Source organism: Diabrotica virgifera, chromosome 7 (genome assembly GCF_917563875.1).
Source record: "Diabrotica virgifera virgifera chromosome 7, PGI_DIABVI_V3a".
In the NCBI taxonomy this organism is placed as follows: domain Eukaryota; kingdom Metazoa; phylum Arthropoda; class Insecta; order Coleoptera; family Chrysomelidae; genus Diabrotica; species Diabrotica virgifera.
In genome coordinates, this window is record NC_065449.1 from 64773822 (window position 1) to 64792519 (window position 18698).

The 18698-nt window shown below is 34.5% G+C and overlaps 1 protein-coding gene, 1 long non-coding RNA gene and 1 other non-coding gene across 3 annotated transcripts in view; 1 reads left to right on the top strand and 2 right to left on the bottom strand.

Annotated features, from left to right (window-relative positions):
* Positions 1–18698, top strand: part of LOC114328804 (polycomb group protein Psc-like) — a 727697-nt gene that overhangs the window by 213850 nt on the left and 495149 nt on the right. The window lies entirely within an intron of this gene.
* Trnap-ugg (transfer RNA proline (anticodon UGG)) lies at positions 6777–6848 on the bottom strand. The gene has a single exon. It is a non-coding gene; the product is annotated as a tRNA-Pro (tRNA).
* Positions 12658–18069, bottom strand: LOC126888326 (uncharacterized). Its single transcript, XR_007699512.1, has 2 exons — positions 17922–18069; positions 12658–13284 (listed from the first exon to the last, which is right to left on the bottom strand). It is a non-coding gene; the product is annotated as an uncharacterized LOC126888326 (long non-coding RNA).

Consider the following 18698-nt stretch of genomic DNA (forward strand, 5'->3'; position numbering starts at 1 on the left):
AGATGGTTAGAACGATTACAAGAATATGATTACGAGATAGAACACAGGGCCGGAAGAGTTCACTCAAATGCTGATGCCCTTTCGAGACGACCATGCAGTGCGAATTGTAATCACTGTGCCAAATTAGAGGAACGATTTTGCCCCGTGAGACGAACCACCGTAATTAATGAGCAATGGCAGCCCCAACAGTTACAAGACGCCCAAGAAGATGATCCATGTATAAAAAGAGTATTGGATTGGATGCGGCAAGGTGAGAGACCTAGTTGGCAGAACATTAGTGCATGTAGTCCAGAAGTCAAGGCCTACTGGAGCCAATGGAATTGCCTGGTACTAAAAGATGATCTTCTGTACAGAACCTTTGAGAACGATGATGGTACAGAATCTAAGCTTCAGTTAATTGTACCTAAAAGTAAAGTGTCAGAAGTATTGCGTCAGTTGCATGACGGTACATCAGGTGGACACTTTGGTATTACGAAGACTCTGCAAAAGGTTCGAGAACGGTTCTATTGGGTGAACTGTAAAGATGATGTAAGAAGATGGTGCCGAAAATGTGAACCGTGTGCATCCGGTAATGGTCCGGTTGGTAAAAAGAGAGCACCCATGAGACAGTACAATGTTGGAAGTCCTATGGAAAGAGTAGCTATCGACATTGCAGGTCCATTTCCAGAAACCGATGCTGGAAATAAATACATCCTGGTAGCCATGGATTATTTTACAAAATGGACTGAGGCCTATGCATTACCAAATCAAGAAGCTGCTACCGTTGCAGAGGTACTTGTTAAAGAATTCTTTAGCCGATTTGGTGTTCCCTTGGAGATCCACTCCGACCAAGGGCGAAACTTTGAGTCAGCTCTTTTCCAAAACGTTTGTAAATTGATTGGTGCCAATAAGACCAGAACAACACCCCTGCATCCTCAATCAGATGGGATGGTCGAGAGGATGAACCGAACGATGGGTAAACACTTGTCCAAAGTTGTATCTGAACATCAGCGAGATTGGGACCAACACATTCATTTATTCCTGATGGCCTACCGCTCGGCCGTAAATGAAACTACAGGTCAAACACCAACCTGCCTGATGTTGGGTCGTGAAGTTCGGTTGCCCTGCGACCTAGAGTTTGGCTGCGGACCTTCCGAGGAACATGTTGCAGGCGAAGACTACGTTGACCGCCTGAAATTACGAATGAACAACATTCATGAACTTGCCCGACAACACATCCAGATAGCCAGTGACAGAATGAAAGATCAATATGATTCTCGATGCAAGAATGAAAGCTTCGAAGTAGGTGATCTTGTCTGGCTTTATAATCCGCAACGTCGTCGAGGCTTATGTCCTAAACTGCAAAGACAATGGGAAGGTCCATATGAAGTTAAGAAGAAAATAAATGACGTAATATATAGAATTAAGAAGTTGCCAAACGGTAAACCAAAAGTTATTCACATAAATCGTCTTGCACCATATGCTGGCTCAAATGAAACAGAAGAAGCACGAGTCCTCCAACAGGAGATGAAAGATGTCGCACAGCCAAGTTTTAATCAATTTATGTCAAATTACGCAGCGAGAAAGAGTGCTAGATTCGGCGTGACCACAGAAGTTCAGCAAGATCTGTTTGGTGTTCCAGAAAACGTCTCTCTGGCCCACTGTGTTGCCCAAGACCTCGAGATGACTAAAGGAATATCGTCCGTATTCAATAGAAAGTTCGGCCGCCTGGACGAGTTAAGAAATCAGCAGCCTAAAATTGGAAGAGTACTGCGATTGGAAGATGGTCCTCGATCTTTGCTGTATATGGTGACCAGAAAGTCTTATACGGACACGCCAAGCTACGAGAACATATGGCGTGTTCTAACTAATTTGAAGAAAATAGTGTGTAATTATGACATCAAAAATTTGGCTTTACCAAAAATAGGCCATGCAGTAGAAAATCTGGATTGGAAGATTGTGAGAAGCATGCTTGAAGTGGTCTTCAGAGGAACTGGTGTACAAATCACTGTGTGTTGCATGAACCCGAAGATGTCGTACCCTTCAAAGACAGTAGACTGTTATTTCTTCGTGAAGGGTGTATGCAGAGCTGGAGAGTCGTGTAGATTCCGCCATCCTGGGCCTTCATTTAGAGTTGCTGATCGAGACGCTCAGATCTTAAGAGGGGAGCAGTGTAGCGGAAGAGAAATCTTGGCCGATCCCCGTATAACAGTAAACACCTCGAGAATGACGTAATCGGATGTGCTAGGCCTCGCCGGAGAATTCTGGAAGGTACGTCACGTAGGCGGAACAAGCCGATAGCTCGAGATGGGAGTCGATTGTTCCAGAATAACAACTGGGTATAAATACGGGCATATTTTGTGAATAAGTTTAGTGTATAAGATAAATTCGTCTGTAACTTATATAAATAAAGTCGTATATAAATTACGAACCGCTAGTTTTATTGTAATTAGAAGTAATTACACTAGTCACGCTACACTATCTTACCTTAGTACAAATGTGCACATAAAAAAGGTGCAGCTCTCTGAAGTTACAAAATAAAAACCGAATTTTTCCAATATATCGAAAACTGTTAGAGATTTTTTATTAAAAATGAACATGTGGCATTCTTATATCAGGAACATCTTAAAAAAATAACAGTGAAGATTGTGTACCACATAAAAATTTTATGGGGATTTTGTTCCCTTAAACCACTCTGATATTTGTGTACGTTCCAATTAAATTATTATTGCGGTACCATTAGATATTAGTTATTTATGTACCAAGTCAGTAAAGTTACTCTTTATCGAACGAGTCTGATATTACGAGTAGAGGGAGCGAAGCGAGCGAGGCGAGTAACAGACGAGTTCTATAGGCAGTCTTTACTGACGTGGTGCATACAAAATTTTATCTCCAATCATTAAGACGATTAACACTTACAATTTAAGAATTTTTTAATTTTAGACGAAATAAACATTTCGTATCATAGTAATGACATATTTATGACTTTTGCATGATGGCCGGTTTCGATGTTTAATCAAGAGTTATCAATATTGAATACCTAATTACTAAATCTGTAAAGTTTTGATTTATTTTGTATGAAGATAATTGCAAAATACTACAGAATTTCACTTTTTGACATAAGTTTAATTAATAATAACGTAAATTTTGTACAATATTTTTAATAATTAAAGTAAATAAATAACTTTACTCAAATAAATAATCGATTACTGCCATCGACCACTTACATTATTTAATCTCGGTTAATTTGATTAATAATCGCAGCAGGTAAAGTGAAATTCTTCTTTCAGTATAATAAAGTGTTACTTTACTGCCGCAAATGAGGGCAAATGAGTACAATAATGAATGACTTTAGTGACGATTGGCGATAAACACAATGATTTTAAAACTGTTTTGCCTCTTAGTACTTTTTCGAGAACCATTTTTATCGAGATATTTTGAACATTTGTAAAACACACCTCATATTTGAAATGGTTAAGGAAGATTATAGAATATTTACCTGGTCTCTATAATCTTACTTAACCATTTAAAAATGCGTGGGTGTTTGATCTATCTACACATATCTGTTTTTATTAAGCACCTTGGTCTCGCGAGTGTATGAATTTTTCCTTCCATACAGAAAAATTTGATTACCGTCTGACCAAATTCACTTTGTATTTGAGATATGCATAATGATAACGGAATCTGTAGAACCCGTAAGCAGGAAAAGAATGAACACTCCGTGGTATTTTACTTGGCGAGACGTCACCAAAATAAAATTCAGAAAATTCGGAAAATCCGAATGTCAACAAGAGTGCGCGTCAAAATCTCAAAGGCAAAGTGAATTTGGTCAAATTGTATTTGGTTTCCATATTTCTTATGCTATTCTAGAACGTATTTCTTTTCGATCGTGACGTGTTTATCCTAACAAAATTAACAATAAACGTGATCTCATAATATATACCTCCTCAAAAACCTTTTTTTTTTTCTTCTTAAATTATAAATTTTATTTTCTATTCATTCCAATTATGATTGTCTTCTGCCCCTGTCTCTCTTTATATTTTAGGGGAGTGCATATAGATTTTCAAACAAGATAGAACTTTTTGTAATTTCATTAAGAAATGTTTAATAAACAACATATCAAAAAGTTCTACTCCAGAAGTGGGTGTTTCATTTTTTATTAAACAAATGAACTACGAAATTAGATGTTTTTAGAAAAATTAGAAAAATTCAGAAAATTTTACAAAAAAAACCTTATATAAAGAATTTTCTAAAATTAAATCTGTATCTTCTATAATTTTTTATTTATAACGCTAAAGTCACCCTTCTCACAAACATTGGCGCACTGTAAACTAACGTACGGCGAAGTGCACGGTTGAGTTATTTTAATGTAATTCTTTAACTAATTGATCAAATAAAATTTTACAAATTGAACATGAAAGAAGAGTAATTAAATCTTATGTAATGTATGGGCATAAGTACGGTGTGGGTGTAAAGTGAGCCTTACATGAATTTTGTTTAAAAATGATTTAAAAATGTGTAACTAATACAATTTTTCTTATAAAACTCTTAATTTTGCACATCTTACCTTTCAAGCATCTTACTAAATGATGTTTCATTCAAAAAAAATCTCAAAAATTTCATTCAAATGATATGACGTCTCAAAAATTGTAATTTTTGATATCTTCGTAGTTTTATAGAATTACCACCACTTTAAGACGGTATTACTCAAGTTTGAACAGATCTATTACAGTTTTAGAAGTGCTTTTTTAAAGCTTAGGATGCAATCTTTAAAATGCACTGAATTATTTTACTTTAGAAATGAAATAAACTATTTCTTTTTAAGAAAATTAAGAAAGAACAAAAATGTAATACAAAAACCGGAAATTAGCAACTAAAAAAATGTTTATACAAAGTAATCAAAACTTTTTTCTGTAAAACTTACCTAAAATACATTTAATAATAAGCTTCAACAATAATAAATGTTCAGTAAAAAAAATTTTTTTAGCTCTTATACAGTATGTCTGCGTACTGCGTAACTTGGAACCTATTGATAACTTTTTTATTATCAGTTTTAGAAAAAAAAGTTATTCTTTATAAAATACTCTGCATCGTATACAATCTAAGATGCAATCATCAAATATCAAATTTAATTAATTTTATACGAGGTATGTCAAAAAATATGAATTTCACTCAAGAGTAAAGTACCTTTACATTTCACAATATCGAAAATTGTTATTAAGAAAAGTTGTTTGGAATTAAAAAAGTTGTTTTAGTGTTCAATTACATCCTTCTAATTAAAATATTGTGCATAATAAAGGCACTTAACTCTTAAGAAAAATTCATATTTTTTACATACCTCGTATAAAATTAAAAAAGTTTGATATCTGATGATTGTATCTTAGATTTTAGACCAGGGAGAGCATTTTATGAAGAATAACTTTTTTCGTAAAAGTGATAATAAAATAGTTATCATAATTGTAATAAAATGATGATGAGTACCTATCCGTAATTTGAGAAAAAATTGATTTTTTTTTCGATTAGAATGATGCAATTTTATATTTAGCCATAGTTTCTAATTTCAAACAACTTTTCATAATAGCATTTTTTGATATTCTGGAATATAAAGGTACTTTACTCTTTAAAGAAATTCATATTTTTGTCATAACTCGTATAAAATTGATAAAATTTGATATCTGATGGTTGAGTTTTATATTTTTGACTATCCAGAGCATTTTATTAAGAATAACTTTTTTTCGTAAAATTGATAATAAAAAAGTTTTCCATGTGGTTCCTAGCTACGCAGACACACTGTATAAGAGCTTCTGTATAAGAATTTTCAAATTGCAATGCCATATTCGGATTCAGCATAATCAAAAACAAAATAGAAACATATTTGATCAAAGTAAAATAATGAATTTATCGATATTTTTAAAATTATTTATACAAAACAATTATTGTTATTGTTTAAACAATTAATAAACAATTAGCGGCCAAATCTGCGAGTAGAACTTTTTACTTTAACGTGTAAATAAACTAACAAAAAAGTTTTAGAAAAATATAAGCTTGTTTGAATTTTTCCGAAACAATATGCAAAGAGCTCTAAAATTATTGAATTTTTCCCGAGTGTCACTTTGGCAGTTTTAATTTCACGAGCCGAAGGCGAGTGAAATTATGTCAAAGTGTCACGAGGGCAAAAATTCTATATTAATTTTAGAGTTCGAGTGCAATTTGTTGCGATTATTTCATGAATAAAACTGTTCAAAACCAAAATTTTATTGTAATTTATATAAGTACCAATTAGTGAAATTAAACACACAGTTGTTATAAATATGTATTTGACGGTTGAAAGTCATCACTTTTATAATTTTTAAAACATTTGTCATTAATGTCACTGAATGTATTTTTTCGTAGCAAAGAAGGGCATCTGACGTAATATGCTTAACGACGGGAGATTATGAAAAATTATCACCTTAATTTGCATGTCTGTAGCTTTCTATTGGTCAGAATCTCCTATGAATGAAATAATCGTTCTAATTGCACTCCCCTTATTTAGCAACAAAATTAAACAAAGTAAGTGATCAAGGGTTCAATTTCCATACAATTTACTGGAATAAATTCATATCTGAGCTCATTCTGTTATTTTATTTTTGATTAAGGTCAACTATCTTGGCCTCTTATGCAAGAACAAGGTATTTTTTAACGTACTCCCAATGTCATACATAAATATTTTCTTCTATTAGGTATTAAAAATTGCTCATTTGTATTGTACATTTATTGTTAATAGTACAATGAATAATAATAAAAATAAAAAACTTGGGCTCAACCGGGATTTGAACCCGGGACCTCTCGCACCCAAAGCGAGAATCATACCCCTAGACCATTGAGCCGCGATATTTATAAATGTTTACAATTGCAATCAAAATTTATAACTAATTAATACGTTACCTACCCTAAGTATTTTTTCGGTCTTCAATATATTATAAACTATAAACAATTATACCATTGTATTTTATATTTCGTATTCTTCAGTTCAACTGATTCAAGAAACAATCATAGTCAATATTTCCCTTATCAAATTAGAAATCCTGGATCCTGGATCGAGATAAATAAATAGAAGATGCTCTACTAGTATGAAGAATTCGAGAGATTTCTAGAAATTGTGTCGAGGTAAAATCACACCAAGAAGATAATAAATAAAATAATGGCAATAATTGATTTTGTCCTTTTGAGGTTAAATATATGCAAGTTCTTTGTATGACAAATTGTGATGCCTTTTATCGTTTACTGTTTTTATACACAGATTCACAGATCCTTCGTTATGGTCCCTTTTCATATAAATTCGGGTTTTTTCTTTGTTTAGCTCCCGTGAACAAAGAAAGCTCGTCAGCAATTCTTAGCTTGAATTCGTAATTTGCTAACGGCAAGTTTTAGAATACGAGCGGCGTGCTAGTGTTTATAATGCGATATCATCTTTATTCGTCGTTCCTCCCTATTTTAGCTATTCTTTTCAATTTTAATTTAAAATCATGCTATGATTTGGTCGTTACTGTATTTTCAGGTCGTAAAATAATTTATTTGCTTGTCTTCCAGGTTTTGAAACATTTTTTTGTGATAATAAAGTTATAAGCAGAAGTTATTTTTATATAAAAAAGAGCGCAAGGAGATGGAAGATTTAACGAAGAAGTTGAACGTCAATAACAAGTAAGAAAAATTGAATAAATCACTTGAATAATGATTATTGCCTTAATAGTTTTAAGACAATAAGACACGAAACATATCTACTTGTAAGAAGAAGCAAAAATGGTCACAGGGAACGTTTTGCAAGAAATGATAACATGATTTTTATGGTCTACAAAAGGAAATGTAGCGCTTTATAATAGGTCAAAGAACATTATCTAAGTAAAGGAACTAATAGAACAAAAACACATAAATAAGGATAGGTATATGGATATCTAAAAAAGCTCTATGCAGAGGAAGAACAAATGACGATAGAACCGGAAATACTAGAAATTATCACTAATGAAGAAGTTAATATACACAGGAAGTTCGGAAAACACTCCAAAAACTGAAGAACAGAAAAGCTGCTGGTAAAGACGGAATACCAAACGAATTACTGAAATATTGTGGAGCAGCAACGAGAGAATAATTAACAATATTACTTAACAAAATTATAAACCATAATAAAATTCCGGAAGAATTGAGAATGAGCGAACTAATTCTACTATTTAAAAAAGGAAATAAAAAACAGCCAGCAAACTACAGAGGTATCAACTTGTTAAATATTACCCTAAAACTTACAATTAAAATTTTACTAGAACTAATTAATGAATCAGTGGATAAGTTTAGCAGATAGACAGCAGAGTTTTCTAACTGGAAGATCGTGTACAGATGCAATATTCGTCATAAAGTAAATTACAGAGAAATCACACAAATACAGAGTGAGTTTTATGTATGGAAACACTCAATCATCTCGGAAACGGCTTGCACGATTTTTATAGATTTTGGTGGGTAAGGGTTTCCTGATGCGGCCGATATATAGTGGTAATTACATTGTTGTCAGATCTTCCCTTTTTCTGGAAATCTAATGAACTTTCTTATTTCAAATAGAATATCCTGTATATTTTTCACGTTTTGAAGTTTTTAAGAAATGCTGATTATTTTTTATGTTATATTCCCTATACCTTAATGCAATAATTTCGGAGTTACTGCTAAATTTATTTAAAAAAAAATTTAAACAATTATTATAAAAGTCAATTTTTTCTGCCAGGTTACACATCAATTTAGGTTCTTTGGATCATTGGGAACAAAATAGGTAATTTATAATTTTTCTCTAAAGTTAATCCTTTTCGAGTTATAAACAATTTAAAACTGAAAAAAAACACGAAAAATGACGATTTTTAAGGTTCAAAAACACAAATAAAAAATATTATTTTCGAAACTACGAAGTGCCTATATTCAAGTTGAAACCTTTTTTATCAGCTACCGATAAGTAGTTTGGGGTTGTTTTATTATAAAACATTGTTTTTTAATTGTTAATAAAGCGGATCTGAGAGGACGGGCGATCGGGCTACATTAACAATTTAAAAACACTCTTTTATAATAAAACAACCTCAAATTACTTATCGGTAGCTGATAAAAAAAAGGTTTAAACTTAAATATAGGCTCTCCGTAGTTTCAAAAATAATATTTTTTATTTGTGTTTTTGAACCTTGAAAATCGTCATTTTTCGTGTTTTTTTTTCAGTTTTAAATTGTTTAGAACTCGAAAAGGATTAACTTTAGAGAAAAATTATAAATCACCTTTTTTGTTCCCAATAATCCAAAGAACCTACATTGATGTGTACCCTGGCCGAAAAAATTGACTTATTGTCATTGCTGAAAATTGTATAATAATTGTTTAAATTTTTTTTTAAATAAATTTAGCAGTAACTCCGAAATTATGGCATTTAGGTATAGGGAATATAACATGAAAAATAATCAGTATTTCTTAAAGACTTCAAAACGGGAAAAATATACAGGATATTCTATTTGAAATAAGAAAGTTCATTAGATTTCCAGAAAAACGGAAGATCTGACAACAATGTAATTACCACTATAATATCGGCCGCATACCCACCAAAATCTATAAAAATCGTGCAAGCCGTTTCCGAGATAATTGAGTGTTTCCATACATAAAATTCACTCTGTATATCATAAAATAATGTATCATACATTTTTTATAAAAACTCATGCTAATTATTTATATAGTCGGAAAAATGAAAGAATACCCATGAACGAACATATAAAACCTGCTGTATTTTCCTGTCACAGTGTCACATAAAAAATTGGCCAGCGCAAGTACATGTAATAATTAGTATTACATGTACTTGCGCTTTGCAATTTCCTTTGTGGCACTGTGACAGGAAAATACAGCTAGTTTTATATGTTTGTTCATGGGTATTCTTTCATTTTTCCGAGTGTAGTTCATTTTACTCACGGTTGTTGCTCCAAATTTTAAAGGACCGTTTGGATTGACAGGCAATTTGGCATAAACATAGCTAACATATCAAAGAAAAAAGGTGATATTGTGCCGATGTGTGATTTTGTCCGGAGGTGAGTTTCTTCCCTTCTCGGAGGTGAAAAAATACACGTTCAAGATCAGTCCGGAATTGGATAAACTAACTAATTCTAAGCAACTTTAGTTCCATAGATTATTATAAAAGTCAATTTTTTCGGCCAGGGTACACATCAATTTAGGTTATTTTGATCATTGGGAACAAAAAAGGTGATTTAAATTTTTTCTCTAAAGTTAATCCTTTTCGAGTTATAAACAATTTAAAACTGAAAAAAAAACACAAAAAATGACGATTTTCAAGGTTCAAAAACTCAAATAAAAAGTATTATTTTTGAAACTACGGAGAGCCTATATTTAAGTTCAAACCTTTTTTTATCAGCTACCGATAAGTAATTTGAGGTTGTTTCTTTTTATAAAAAATTGTTTTTAAATTGTAAATGTAGCTCGATCGCCCGTCCTCTCAGATCCGCTTTATTAACAATTAAAAAACAATGTTTTATAATAAAACAACCCCAAACTACTTATCGGTAGCTGATAAAAAAGGTTTGAACTTGAACATAGGCACTTCGTAGTTTCGAAAATAATATTTTTTATTTGTGTTTTTGAACCTTGAAAATCGTCATTTTTCGTGTTTTTTTTTTCAGTTTTAAATTGTTTATAACTCGAAAACGATTAAGTTTAGAGAAAAATTAAAAAAATACCTTTTTGTTCCCTATGATCCGAAGAACCTTAAATAATGTTTATACCCTCGCCGACAAAAATTGACTTTTATAATTTGTTTAAATTTTTCTTTAAATAAATTTAGCAGTAACTCCGAAATTATGGCATTTAGGTATAGGGAAGAAAACATGAAAAATAATCAGTATCTCTTAAGGACTTCAAAACGTAAAAAATATACAGGGTGTTCTATTTGAAATAAGAAAGTTCATTAGATTTCCAGAAAAACGGAAGATCTGACAACAATGTAATTACCACTATAATATCGGCCGCATTAGAAACCCCTTACCCACCAAAATCTATAAAAATCGTGCAAGCCGTTTCCGAGATAACTGAGTGTTTCCATACATAAAACTCACTCTGTATAATAGACCAGCATTTATGTGTCTAATTGACTTGAAGAAAGCATTTGACATAGTAAAACTAAAGATATACTCGATCTTCTGTATAATAGAGAAGTTCCCCTAAATACCATAAAAACTATTGAAAACTTCTACCAAAACAACAAAATGGAGGTCAGAATAGATAGACAACTTATAGAACCTATTATATAGATATAGGCAGTGAAATAAGAGGGGCTCATTAAGCTTTATACGCTTCAACTTAATCCTGGATGAAATCATTAACAGTGTCAACAAAGGAAGAGGATAAAGATCCAGAATAGGAAACAAAGGAGTAAAAATACTCTGTTACGCAGACGACACAATATTGTTTTATCAGTTTTATCTCAGAAAACTAATACAATAGTAATCAGCAAAGAACTAATCAGATGTAAAATAGACTCACCGGCAGAGAAAACGGGCACCCCAAAAAATAGGTCATTTTTAATGTCTTGTATTTCCTAAACTTGATGTCCGATTTAAGTAATTTTTTTAATATGTTATAGCCTTATTCTTTATCAATATCGCTGTAATAATATTGTTGCTAGACAGGTACATACATTGTCATTGTATACAGGGTGTACGAATCAAACTGTGTTTTTTTCTCAAACTTTGGAACACCCTGTGGAATGTTCTAGCTTTTATAAAATACTAAAATTAAAACCCAACTATAGCCACAGATTTTCTTAACATTCTGTTTTTTTATTCATTCGCTTATGTTGGATAATAAAAAAGTTAGGCACTTTAACAACTACCCCTGTTTTTCGTCAATACAGGGTGTTTTTCAATAAGTACGGCAAGCTTTAAGGGGTAATTCTGCATGATAAAATAATGACAGTTTGCTTTATAAACTTATGCCCGCAAATACGCCCATTTCTGAGATAGGGGGTGTTGAAATTGTTCTTACAAACTGACGATTTATTTATTGCTTTAAAACGGTTTGTGATATGCAAATGAAATTTGGTAGATTTTAAGAGCTAGTTATTGCGCATTTTTTGGCATACAATTGAGAATTTTATATTCACCATTGGCGTGCATACGGGATATATCTAAAATATTTATACCCGTATGCACGCCAATGGTGAATATAAAATTCTTTATTGTATGCCAAAAAAATGCGCAATAACTACCTCTTAAAATCTACCAAATTTCATTTGCATATCAGAAACCGTTTTAGAGAAATAAATAAATCGTCAGTTTGTAAGAACAATTTCAACACCCCCTATCTCGGAAACGAAGCATTTGCGGGCGGGCATACGTTTATAAAGCAAACTGTCATTATTTTATCATGCAGAATTACCCCTTAAAGTTTGCCGTACTTATTTAAAAATACACTGTATTATCACCCTTCCACACTATCACAACGAATGTGGATGGAGCGACAAAAGCATTTGCGGCTAGCTTTTAAAGTTATCAGTGGAGACGGAGTGGGTCCGTTAGCTAAAACTATTTAAAAATGATGGATTTTAGGGCGCCAGTCAACTCGTACTACAAATGCTACAAGAGTTCCCCGATTTACCAGTTGACCAATAAATCTCGTTATAGGTTTACTTACATTTATTTATTAAACAGTTGCAACACAAATAAATATGAAAATAAACAAGTCCAGTCATTGGTAGCATAAAGTGGCTAAGGAAATGAATATCAAAATAATTTAAATTTACAGATTAGAAATATTTTAAACATTGGCGATACTAGTGCCTACCCTATAGTTGCCGCATGAGCTGATGAGTGCCACTAATACAAATCTAAAAAGTAATGTACTATAATGACCTCTATAATAAGTTATATGTATATAAAGTTGAATGTATGACTATCCCCAATAAATTTTAATAATAATAATAAAAAAAAAAGGAACACGTTAATTTGTTAACAAAAAAAGAACCTAAAATATTTACTATCATTAAATAATATAAAATAAATAAGACAAATGAATTTAAATGTTTAACATTGTTATAAAAACCTGATATCCTCCATAGTCTGGTAACAAACTACAATTCGTTAGTAGAAATCTTCTTCACCACATATACTTGTATCCAATGACGACTCTCAGCATCCAAATGTAACCAAAAACATCCACAAAAAGTAAAACCAGAAACCATATACAAAAATCCAAAAACGAAAACTCCAAGTAAAACGAATCCACAAACTCCAAAAAGAAAAATAAAAACCCCTAAAATAGAAACAAAACTCATTAGACACTTATTACAATGAATTTATTTAAACGTTTATTCTCGGTTGCTAAACCCATTGCCTACTCAATTCCCAATTGACAGTTGCATCCATCGAAGTAATATTGTCATCTCGTACGGTGCTATGAATCACTAAATCTGTTCCATATCAATAAATATATTTCAACTAGGTTCTTCTCGTAACCCCCTGGTATAATATAAATATTTCAATAAGTTTGTTACTGATTTTATTTAAACAGGCTTTTACCACTTATAACATAGTGTAGCGTGTTTAGTGTAATTACTTCTAATTACAATAAAACTAGCGGTTCGTAATTTATATACGACTTTATTTATATAAGTTACACTTTACTTTACAAACTTTAGCTTAAGACTAACTCTATTCACAAAAATTATGCCTTATATATCCTAGTCGTTATTCTCGATCATTCCGGGCTAAGCCAGCTCTCCGACTATCGTGTGACCTTCCAACAACCGCGCATCGGTTCCACGTATAGCGTGCTTCGCTCTAGACTTTTCTCGGCTTACGCCTTGCGGCTGGTGACTCATTGTTTTGCTACATTGCTCCCCTCTTAAGATCTGAGCGTCCCGATCAGCAACTCTAGATGAAGGCCCAGGATGGCGGAATCTACACGACTCTCCAGCTTTGCATACACCCTTCAAGAAGAAATAACAGTCTACTGTCTTTGAAGGATCCGACATCTTCGGGTTCATGCAACACACAGTAATTCGTACGCCAGTTTCTCTGAAGACCACTTCAAGCATGCTTCTCACAATCTTCCAATCCAGATTTTCTACTGCATGGCCTATTTTTGGTAAAGCCAAATCTTTGATGTCATAATTACACACGATTTTCTTCAAATTACATAGAGCACGCCATATGTTCTCATAGCTTGGCGTGTCCGTATAAGACTTCCTGGTCACCATATACAGCAAAGATCGAGGACCATCTTCCAATCGCAGTACTCTTCCAATTTTAGGCTGCTGATTTCGTAACTCGTCCAGGCGGCCGAACTTTCTATTGAATACGGACGAGATTCCTTTAGTCATCTCGAGGTCTTGGGCAACACAGTGGGCTAGAGAGACGTTTTCTGGAACACCAAACAGATCTTGCTGAACTTCTGTGGTCACGCCGAATCTAGCACTCTTTCTTCCTGCGTAATTTGACATAAATTGATTAAAACTTGGCTGTGCGACATCTTTCATCTCCTGTTGGAGGACTCGTGCTTCTTCTGTTTCATTTGAGCCAGCATATGGTGCAAGACGATTTATGTGAATAACTTTTGGTTTACCGTTTGGCAACTTCTGAATTCTATATATTACGTCATTTATTTTCTTCTTAACTTCATACGGACCTTCCCATTGTCTTTGCAGTTTAGGACACAAGCCTCGACGACGTTGCGGATTATAAAGCCAGACAAGATCACCTACTTCGAAGCTTTCATTCTTGCATCGAGAATCATATTGATCTTTCATTCTGTCACTGGCTATCTGGATGTGTTGTCGGGCAAGTTCATGAATGTTGTTCATTCGTAATTTCAGGCGGTCAACGTAGTCTTCGCCTGCAACATGTTCCTCGGAAGGTCCGCAGCCAAACTCTAGGTCGCAGGGCAACCGAACTTCACGACCCAACATCAGGCAGGTTGGTGTTTGACCTGTAGTTTCATTTACGGCCGAGCGGTAGGCCATCAGGAATAAATGAATGTGTTGGTCCCAATCTCGCTGATGTTCAGATACAACTTTGGACAAGTGTTTACCCATCGTTCGGTTCATCCTCTCGACCATCCCATCTGATTGAGGATGCAGGGGTGTTGTTCTGGTCTTATTGGCACCAATCAATTTACAAACGTTTTGGAAAAGAGCTGACTCAAAGTTTCGCCCTTGGTCGGAGTGGATCTCCAAGGGAACACCAAATCGGCTAAAGAATTCTTTAACAAGTACCTCTGCAACGGTAGCAGCTTCTTGATTTGGTAATGCATAGGCCTCAGTCCATTTTGTAAAATAATCCATGGCTACCAGGATGTATTTATTTCCAGCATCGGTTTCTGGAAATGGACCTGCAATGTCGATTGCTACTCTTTCCATAGGACTTCCAACATTGTACTGTCTCATGGGTGCTCTCTTTTTACCAACTGGACCATTACCGGATGCACACAGTTCACATTTCCGGCACCATCTTCTTACATCATCTTTACAGTTCACCCAATAGAACCGTTCTCGAACCTTTTGCAGAGTCTTCGTAATACCAAAGTGTCCACCTGATGTACCGTCATGCAACTGACGCAATACTTCTGACACTTTACTTTTAGGTACAATCAACTGCAGCTTAGATTCTGTACCATCATCGTTCTCAAAGGTTCTGTACAGAAGATCATCTTTTAGTACCAGGCAATTCCATTGGCTCCAGTAGGCCTTGACTTCTGGACTACATGCACTAATGTTCTGCCAACTAGGTCTTTCACCTTGCCGCATCCAATCCAATACTCTTTTTATACATGGATCGTCTTCTTGGGCTTCTTGTAACTGTTGTGGCTGCCATTGCTCATTAACGACGGTAGTTCGTCTCACAGGGCAAAGCTGTTCATCTAGTTTAAGCCGGTGATTACAACTTTCACTGCATGGCCGTATCGAGGAAGCATCTGTATTTGAACCAACTCTTCCAGCCCTCTTCATGCGTCTCTTCGGCATCGTGTCACGAATCACCCTCCGTACCATTTCCACCAAACGTTCATCTTTTCTCTTATCGCCTTTTTCCACGGTTATTACTCGATTGTTTCGTGAAGCTTGGCTAGCTGCTTCGTGTTCCAAGGCAATAGCAAGTGCTTCATCTAAAACTTTCGGTCTTGCTAGTCGTAAAGCTTTCTGTAGTTCATTATCTTTCAGCCCATTGACGAAGGTATCTACTGCAATTTCTTCTAAAACGCTGTCTGGCACCTCTGGATAAGCCAACCGCACCACACGAGCCACATCTGCTTCAAATTCTTGCAGATTCTCACTTGCTCGTTGACTTCTACTTCGCAGTTGTGCTTTATATACTTGTTGTAGATGGGCATCTCCATAGCGTTTTTCTAGACGAGTGAACAAGGTCTGGTAACAATTTTCTTGACCCTTAGGAATTGATCTTAATATATCTGCAGCATCACCTCGCAAAGCAGCAGTCAAGGAAACAGCCTTTTCCTGTTCGGTCCAATGATTGGCGGTCGCAATAGCTTCAAATTGTCTAAGATATATGGACCAAGAGGACTTTCCATCGAATGGTGGTAATTTGAATCTCATATTATGCGACGTTTCGTCTCTCGGTAGTTCATCTTTCACTACCGGATCTAACGCTGCTGCATTAACTGATGGTTGTACTTTTGTATCGGTTATCATGCTCTCTAGTTGTTTGATCTTTTCTTCTACGGTCTCTACACTTTTCTGCATCTTATCGAATGTTCTAGAAACTTCTTCAAATTTCTCGTCATTCTGTCTACAAACGTCTTTAATTACTTGAGAAACACTTTCAAATTTCTCGTCGCTTTTTCTAGAAGTTTCATCGATCTTTTGAGAAACACTTTCAAATTTCTCGTTGTTCTGTCTACTAACTTCCTCAAGTTTCTCGTTGTTCTGTCTACTAACTTCCTCAAGTTTCTCGTTGTTCTGTCTACTAACTTCTTCAAGTTTTTCGTTGTTCTTTCTAGAAGTTTCATCGATCGTTTCAGAAACAGTTTTTAATTTCGATAAGATTGCTTGTTCTGCTGACTGGAAGTGGAACGTCTTTGGGTCTTCTCCGTTCTTCGTGAGGACATCCTCGAGTCGTGCTTGTAGGACTATCTTGAGCCCACTGCTGTCCAGATCCCGTTCCTCTAGCTGTTCGCGGAGCTGTTTTACTGTAAGTTCTTGTAGCAACATCTTTGGTCGGCACACACGTACTTTCCAAAATGTCTTTTAACAGTCTTTCCGAATACCGAACAATCAACGCACTTTAACTATTCCCGACGAATAAAGTCCAAAAGTATTTTAAAGTCTTTCCGAATACCGAACAATTAACGCACTCCGGTTATTCCCGACGAATAAAGTTCAAAAGTCTTTTAAAGTCTCTCTGTAATTCACTTATTTATATCGCACTAAGTTAACCGAACACCGACACCAACTGTAGCGTGATTAGTGTAATTACTTCTAATTACAATAAAACTAGCGGTTCGAAATTTATATACGACTTTATTTATATAAGTTACAGACGAATTTATCTTAACACTTTACTTTACAAACTTTAGCTTAAGACTAACTCTATTCACAAAAATTATGCCTTATATATCCTAGTCGTTATTCTCGATCATTCCGGGCTAAGCCAGCTCTCCGACTATCGTGTGACCTTCCAACAACCGCGCATCGGTTCCACGTATAGCGTGCTTCGCTCTAGACTTTTCTCGGCTTACGCCTTGCGGCTGGTGACTCATTGTTTTGCTACAATAGCCTAGAAGTTAGCTTGCAATGTCATCTACATTGTAGGAGGCTTAGCAACAAATCAAGAATAAACCCCTAGCCAACGGGCTTCAATAAACACTAAATAAAATTAAGACACTGGTTGTCTGTCTCTCAATACATAAAGAATCTAATCATTGCATGAATTACTTACCGCTTAAGCCTATCGGGGTTTTTACTACGGTCAACCACGCTATGCTCTCCTATGGAGCTTCTCTAATCCAAATAATACTCCCTATATAGACCTCATACACAGCGCTAGAAAAATAGAAGACCCACATAAGTACACTGGGTTGATAGACCTTAAGTTTGAACCAAAATTAATCGAAAATTATTCATACCTGCCTAGCGTGCGAAGTGACCACGTCTTTGAACAAATAATCCCTTTTCGGCTTGGGCTAAATACTAAAATATCCAATACACACTACATCTATTATCTAGCCCCACTATGTGTAATAGGTAAATTTATCCAGGAAAGCCAGATGCCTCAAAATAATTAGCATACAAATTTTACCTAAATTACACGATCCAAAGACGCGTCCCCATCAAATTCAAAAAGGACGCTCGCCAGTCAGCTATGAGAAACGCCAACTTCCTTCCGAACACAGAAATTCAAAAACATAGGTAGTCCCGTGGACCATAGAACAAAACTGCCTCGGTTTGACACTAGTCGTGACAGAATTTGAAACGACTTCAAAAGTAAAAGAAGCAGATTCTAACCTCAAATGATTAGTAAATAATATAATGAAAGCATAAACTATTTTACATTAAAAGGTGATAAAAAGTGAATAATAATTTCCTGGTGAAAACCAACAATTGAAATTGAAATTTGAAATTATTGAAGGTTTATTTTAACAAATTTATTGCAAGCAAGGATATTTATCTTTCTTATATTGAAAAGAGGAAAAAGGAAGAATGCAGTCTGGATCGG